Genomic DNA, 7020 nt, shown 5'->3' with positions numbered 1-7020 from the left:
TAGGGCCTACCTTAGGGGTTACTGATATGTAATAAAATTGGAGTTTAAGGCTTGGCAAGTAGTTTTAAATGCCAAGTCGAAGTGGCAGTACACTGCAGCACAGGCACTGCAGTAGCAGGCTTGACAGGTTTGAAATGCTATTTCTTTGGGCGGCACAATCAGTCCCTGGGTATATGGTATACCACTTTACAAGGGGCTTTCAAGTAAATTAAATCTGTCAGTCAGGTGTACTCCAATTATACACATGATTAGGGAAGAAGCACGTGCACTTCAGCACTGATTAGTAGCGATAAAGTGATCAGAGTCCTAAGGCCAACAAAAAGATACAGCAAAATGCGGAGGTGAAAAGCAATAAGGTGGGGTTGGGACCACCTTAAGAATGCAAGGTCTAACAAAAACGAACTAAGGATAACATGAGTAAAACAACAGGTTTCTCTACAGCATTTGGTGAGACAAGTGGGCCATCTTTTATCTTCCATAAATGCAATCTTTCCCGGACCCCTTTATTATATAGCTCTTCAAGGAAAAAATATAAAGCACTTACAAAGGAGCCTCAAATACTCAAAGATGGTAGACTTCTGTTATATGGGCCATATACTAAAAGCAGCACGAAAACAGAGTGCAATAGGGTCCAAAAAACTTGAGTGACCCATGAGAGTATGCATGCAAGCCTATGGTATTCCAAACTAGAGATATACACATGCAATTTTTGTTTTTAGGAGAGAATGTGCCTGCTGAAAAAAACATTATTTTTAAAAAGTGCATTGCAGAATATCAGGAATTTGCTGTGGGACACCTTGAAAATTTGCATACAGATTATGTGCACACGCCTCACAGTCAGTTGTTGTGGCCGAGTGGTTAAGGCGATGGACTAGAAATCCATTGGGGTCTCCCCGCGCAGGTTCGAATCCTGCCGACAACGACAATCTTTTTAACATCGGCTACAATTTCAGAAGTTAACCTATAGTATTTCTTCCATGTCAGTTTTATAAATAGGTGGCTTATTTTGGTGTCACTATTGCCATATCACATATTTATTATCGCTCCCCCTTTCATATCTTTGCTCTAACTCTCGTCCTTCATTAGCGCTGGTGCAAACGCTTCAAATTATTATACCCTGGCTCTCTCGGTCATACCTGTGCATGCACTTGAAACTTACTTTACCAATAAAAGAAGCAAATAGAGAAATAAAATAAAAGTGCTAGCTGGATTAGGCAAACACAGTTCATAAAACTGCATTTTCTTTGCTATTCTCCCCCGTGTTACAAGCTTAACTGCTCCCTATGTAATTTCTCTTAACCTGCTGTTCCTGGAAGAGAATTTCATCTACAAGCTCTTTCTGTGTTTTTTCCTAGTCTTTTCTTTCCCTTTTCTTAGATTTGTAACTGTTCCTTTACGTGCTCTATTTAGGCGTTATTAATCTCATTTGAGCTCCTTGTACCTGCTGCTGTTTTCTCCACACCTCATACTGTCTTTTCCCTCTTTCTCTGTTTCTCTGTGGTTGGTGGCTACTTTCCAAAGCGTCTGATGCCCCAATGTTCCTTCGTCTTGTTGTCAGACGTGAATTTGAAAAGCAACAAAATTAACAAGCCTTTACCACTCACACATGGCAGAAGTTTATACTTTAATGCAATGAGCTAAGAAAAGTGTGTTGTGGGGCCCCTACGAGCCATGGTGCTTGCTTCATCATAATTAGGCATGCAGTCATTAGACACAGCTCTGATTATGGGTCACTGAGGTCAGTTTCAATAATTCCTCAAAAACCTAACCATGCAGTCCCCCCTAACTGTGTAGTTATCTTGCTTTACTGCTGTTTGTGTGATTAGCTGGGAGGAGCTCACGGCAGCATCCTCCCAATAAAAGTGTAGATGGACCGTTCCTTAACTCTTTCTTGCTTCACATACAGATGGCTTGAGGAGGTACAGGGGAGATGCAGGTCTAATAAACAGAATAGAATATCTGCGCCAGGTGTGTTTCTCTGCATTGGTGTCCCATCACAGGCCCACCAGTGTATGTGTGGACTTTGACTCCTGCCAGTTCACAAGCAGGCGGCCAGGAAACGGTTTCAGCCTATCAACCACTGAGGAGATAAAGCCTTTGTATAAGGAATGAGGAAGCAATGAACACATTCAGCCTATCACAGGAGTAGCCCTGAGTGTTCCGAATTATAATTTCTTCATGTCACTGTATGTTATTGAGCCCAAGTAGCTCGCCGTGATCGTATAGTGGTTAGTACTCTGCGTTGTGGCCGCAGCAACCTCGGTTCGAATCCGAGTCACGGCATTGTGGTTGGCAATGTCACGGCAGTTGGGTTTTTCCTTTACAGAATTCCCAAATGTACCAGTTGTTTTTGTAAAATGTCTATTAAAAACAGATCCTTTTCAATATTTAAACGATCTAACGACAAATTATTTAAACACACATGATTATAAGATGTAGGTATACTGTACTTACTGACATAAATTATCGTTCTTGAACATATTTGCGGTAAGGGGAGCGGAGCTCTCCCCCAGGCCAATCAGAATGCAGATGAATGCAGTTGCAGTTGAGTGATCTGTGTTGTGGCTGTCTACAGGGAATGCACATATGTAGCTGTCTCGCAGCCCAATCCAGACGTCAATTGAAGACAGGTTTACATGCAAATAGAGCAGTAAGTGCAGAGAAATGCTCACTCTCTAAAAATGGCATTTATACAATAGTAAGATTAAATCCAACCTCACCAGTAGATAGGATTTATCAATAAATAAATAAAGCTTCTCCTCTCTGATATGGAATTACCCCCCAAAAAGTATAAGGGAATACCCAATGCTAACCTATGAGAGGGGCAGACCTCACAGTAGTGAAAAATGTAATAGACTGTTTGATACTACTAGGACATACAAACTACCACAGTACATTTCTTACCTTTTACTTACATAGCATGATGCCCCTAGGACTACTTAGGGCCTACCTTAGGGGTTACTGATATGTAATAAAATTGGAATTTAAGGCTTGACAAGTAGTTTTAAATGCCAAGTCGAAGTGGCAGTACACTGCAGCACAGGCACTGTAGTAGCAGGCTTGAGACAGGTTTGAAATGCTATTTCTTTGGGCGGCACAATCAGTCCCTGGGTATATGGTATACCACTTTACAAGGGGCTTTCAAGTAAATTAAATCTGTCAGTCAGGTGTACTCCAATTATACACATGATTAGGGAAGAAGCACGTGCACTTCAGCACTGATTAGTAGCGATAAAGTGATCAGAGTCCTAAGGCCAACAAAAAGATACAGCAAAATGCGGAGGTGAAAAGCAATACGGAGGGGTTGGGACCACCTTAAGAATGCAAGGTCTAACAAAAACGAACTAAGGATAACATGAGTAAAACATCAGGTTTCTCTACAGCATTTGGTGAGACAAGTGGGCCTTCTTTTATCTTCCATAAATGCAATCTTTCCCGGACCCCTTTATTATATAGCTCTTCAAGGAAAAAATATAAAGCACTTACAAAGGAGCCTCAAATACTCAAAGATGGTAGACTTCTGTAATATGGGCCATATACTAAAAGCAGCACGAAAACAGAGTGCAATAGGGTCCAAAAAACGTGAGTGACCCATGAGAGTATGCATGCAAGCCTATGGTATTCCAAACTAGAGATATACGCATGCAATTTTTGTTTTTAGGAGAGAATGTGCCTGCTGAAAAAAACATTATTTTTAAAAAGTGCATTGCAGAATATCAGGAATTTGCTGTGGGACACCTTGAAAACTTGCATACAATTATGTGCACATGCCTCACAGTCTGTTGTTGTGGCCGAGTGGTTAAGGCGATGGACTAGAAATCCATTGGGGTCTCCCCGCGCAGGTTCGAATCCTGCCGACAACGAGAATCTTTTTAACATCGGCTACAATTTCAGAAGTTAACCTATAGTATTTCTTCCATGTCAGTTTTATAAATAGGTGGCTTATTTTGGTGTCACTATTGCCATATCACATATTTATTATCGCTCCCCCTTTCATATCTTTGCTATAACTCTCGTCCTTCATTAGCGCTGGTGCAAACGCTTCAAATTATTATACCCTGGCTCTCTCGGTCATACCTGTGCATGCACTTGAAACTTACTTTACCAATAAAAGAAGCAAATAGAGAAATAAAATAAAAGTGCTAGCTGGATTAGGCAAACACACTTCATAAAACTGCATTTTCTTTTCTATTCTCCCCCGTGTTACAAGCTTAACTGCTCCCTGTGTAATTTCTCTTAACCTGCTGTTCCTGGAAGAGAATTTCATCTACAAGCTCTTTCTGTGTTTTTTCCTAGTCTTTTCTTTCCCTTTTCTTAGATTTGTAACTGTTCCTTTACGTGCTCTATTTAGGCGCCATTAATCTCATTTGAGCTCCTTGTACCTGCTGCTGTTTTCTCCACACCTCATACTGTCTTTTCCCTCTTTCTCTGTTTCTCTGCGGTTGGTGGCTACTTTCCAAAGCGTCTGATGCCCCAATGTTCCTTCGTCTTGTTGTCAGACGTGAATTTGAAAAGCAACAAAATTAACAAGCCTTTACCACTCACACATGGCAGAAGTTTATACTTTAATGCAATGAGCTAAGAAAAGTGTGTTGTGGGGCCCCTACGAGCCATGGTGCTTGCTTCATCATAATTAGGCATGCAGTCATTAGACACAGCTCTGATTATGGGTCACTGAGGTCAGTTTCAATAATTCCTCAAAAACCTAACCATGCAGTCCCCCCTAACTGTGTAGTTATCTTGCTTTACTGCTGTTTGTGTGATTAGCTGGGAGGAGCTCACGGCAGCATCCTCCCAATAAAAGTGTAGATGGACCGTTCCTTAACTCTTTCTTGCTTCACATACAGATGGCTTGAGGAGGTACAGGGGAGATGCAGGTCTAATAAACAGAATAGAATATCTGCGCCAGGTGTGTTTCTCTGCATTGGTGTCCCATCACAGGCCCACCAGTGTATGTGTGGACTTTGACTCCTGCCAGTTCACAAGCAGGCGGCCAGGAAACGGTTTCAGCCTATCAACCACTGAGGAGATAAAGCCTTTGTATAAGGAATGAGGAAGCAATGAACACATTCAGCCTATCACAGGAGTAGCCCTGAGTGCTCCGAATTATAATTTCTTCATGTCACTGTACGTTATTGAGCCCAAGTAGCTCGCCGTGATCGTATAGTGGTTAGTACTCTGCGTTGTGGCCGCAGCAACCTCGGTTCGAATCCGAGTCACGGCATTGTGGTTGGCAATGTCACGGCAGTTGGGTTTTTCCTTTACAGAATTCCCAAATGTACCAGTTGTTTTTGTAAAATGTCTATTAAAAACAGATCCTTTTCAATATTTAAACGATCTAACGACAAATTATTTAAACACACATGATTATAAGATGTAGGTATACTGTACTTACTGACATAAATTATCGTTCTTGAACATATTTGCGGTAAGGGGAGCGGAGCTCTCCCCCAGGCCAATCAGAATGCAGATGAATGCAGTTGCAGTTGAGTGATCTGTGTTGTGGCTGTCTACAGGGAATGCACATATGTAGCTGTCTCGCAGCCCAATCCAGACGTCAATTGAAGACAGGTTTACATGCAAATAGAGCAGTAAGTGCAGAGAAATGCTCACTCTCTAAAAATGGCATTTATACAATAGTAAGATTAAATCCAACCTCACCAGTAGATAGGATTTATCAATAAATAAATAAAGCTTCTCCTCTCTGATATGGAATTACCCCCCAAAAAGTATAAGGGAATACCCAATGCTAACCTACGAGAGGGGCAGACCTCACAGTAGTGAAAAATGTAATAGACTGTTTGATACTACTAGGACATACAAACTACCACAGTACATTTCTTACCTTTTACTTACATAGCATGATGCCCCTAGGACTACTTAGGGCCTACCTTAGGGGTTACTGATATGTAATAAAATTGGAATTTAAGGTTTGACAAGTAGTTTAAAATGCCAAGTCGAAGTGGCAGTACACTGCAGCACAGGCACTGTAGTAGCAGGCTTGAGACAGGTTTGAAATGCTATTTCTTTGGGCGGCACAATCAGTCCCTGGGTATATGGTATACCACTTTACAAGGGGCTTTCAAGTAAATTAAATCTGTCAGTCAGGTGTACTCCAATTATACACATGATTAGGGAAGAAGCACGTGCACTTCAGCACTGATTAGTAGCGATAAAGTGATCAGAGTCCTAAGGCCAACAAAAAGATACAGCAAAATGCGGAGGTGAAAAGCAATACGGAGGGGTTGGGACCACCTTAAGAATGCAAGGTCTAACAAAAACGAACTAAGGATAACATGAGTAAAACATCAGGTTTCTCTACAGCATTTGGTGAGACAAGTGGGCCTTCTTTTATCTTCCATAAATGCAATCTTTCCCGGACCCCTTTATTATATAGCTCTTCAAGGAAAAAATATAAAGCACTTACAAAGGAGCCTCAAATACTCAAAGATGGTAGACTTCTGTAATATGGGCCATATACTAAAAGCAGCACGAAAACAGAGTGCAATAGGGTCCAAAAAACTTGAGTGACCCATGAGAGTATGCATGCAAGCCTATGGTATTCCAAACTAGAGATATACGCATACAATTTTTGTTTTTAGGAGAGAATGTGCCTGCTGAAAAAAACATTATTTTTAATAAGTGCATTGCAGAATATCAGGAATTTGCTGTGGGACACCTTGAAAACTTGCATACAATTATGTGCACATGCCTCACAGTCAGTTGTTGTGGCCGAGTGGTTAAGGCGATGGACTAGAAATCCATTGGGGTCTCCCCGCGCAGGTTCGAATCCTGCCGACAACGAGAATCTTTTTAACATCGGCTACAATTTCAGAAGTTAACCTATAGTATTTCTTCCATGTCAGTTTTATAAACAGGTGGCTTATTTTGGTGTCACTATTGCCATATCACATATTTATTATCGCTCCCCCTTTCATATCTTTGCTATAACTCTCGTCCTTCATTAGCGCTGGTGCAAACGCTTCAAATTATTATACCCTGGCTCTCTCGGTCACACCT

At 41.3% G+C, this 7020-nt stretch overlaps 5 non-coding genes across 5 annotated transcripts; all 5 read left to right on the top strand.

Annotated features, from left to right (window-relative positions):
• The first annotated feature begins 840 nt into the window (after window positions 1-840).
• On the top strand, window positions 841-922 carry TRNAS-AGA (transfer RNA serine (anticodon AGA)). The gene has a single exon. It is a non-coding gene; the product is annotated as a tRNA-Ser (tRNA).
• Window positions 923-2211: 1289 nt separating this feature from the next.
• On the top strand, window positions 2212-2283 carry TRNAH-GUG (transfer RNA histidin (anticodon GUG)). The gene has a single exon. It is a non-coding gene; the product is annotated as a tRNA-His (tRNA).
• A 1498-nt stretch (window positions 2284-3781) lies between these two features.
• TRNAS-AGA (transfer RNA serine (anticodon AGA)) lies at window positions 3782-3863 on the top strand. The gene has a single exon. It is a non-coding gene; the product is annotated as a tRNA-Ser (tRNA).
• Window positions 3864-5152: 1289 nt separating this feature from the next.
• Window positions 5153-5224, top strand: TRNAH-GUG (transfer RNA histidin (anticodon GUG)). Its single transcript has one exon. It is a non-coding gene; the product is annotated as a tRNA-His (tRNA).
• A 1498-nt stretch (window positions 5225-6722) lies between these two features.
• Window positions 6723-6804, top strand: TRNAS-AGA (transfer RNA serine (anticodon AGA)). The gene has a single exon. It is a non-coding gene; the product is annotated as a tRNA-Ser (tRNA).
• The last annotated feature ends 216 nt before the right edge of the window (window positions 6805-7020 follow it).

This window comes from Lissotriton vulgaris, chromosome 1_1 (genome assembly GCF_964263255.1).
Source record: "Lissotriton vulgaris chromosome 1_1, aLisVul1.2, whole genome shotgun sequence".
NCBI classification, from domain to species: Eukaryota; Metazoa; Chordata; class Amphibia; order Caudata; family Salamandridae; genus Lissotriton; species Lissotriton vulgaris.
Note: the sequence above shows the minus strand (reverse complement) of the source record. Positions and strands in the feature narration are given on the sequence as shown.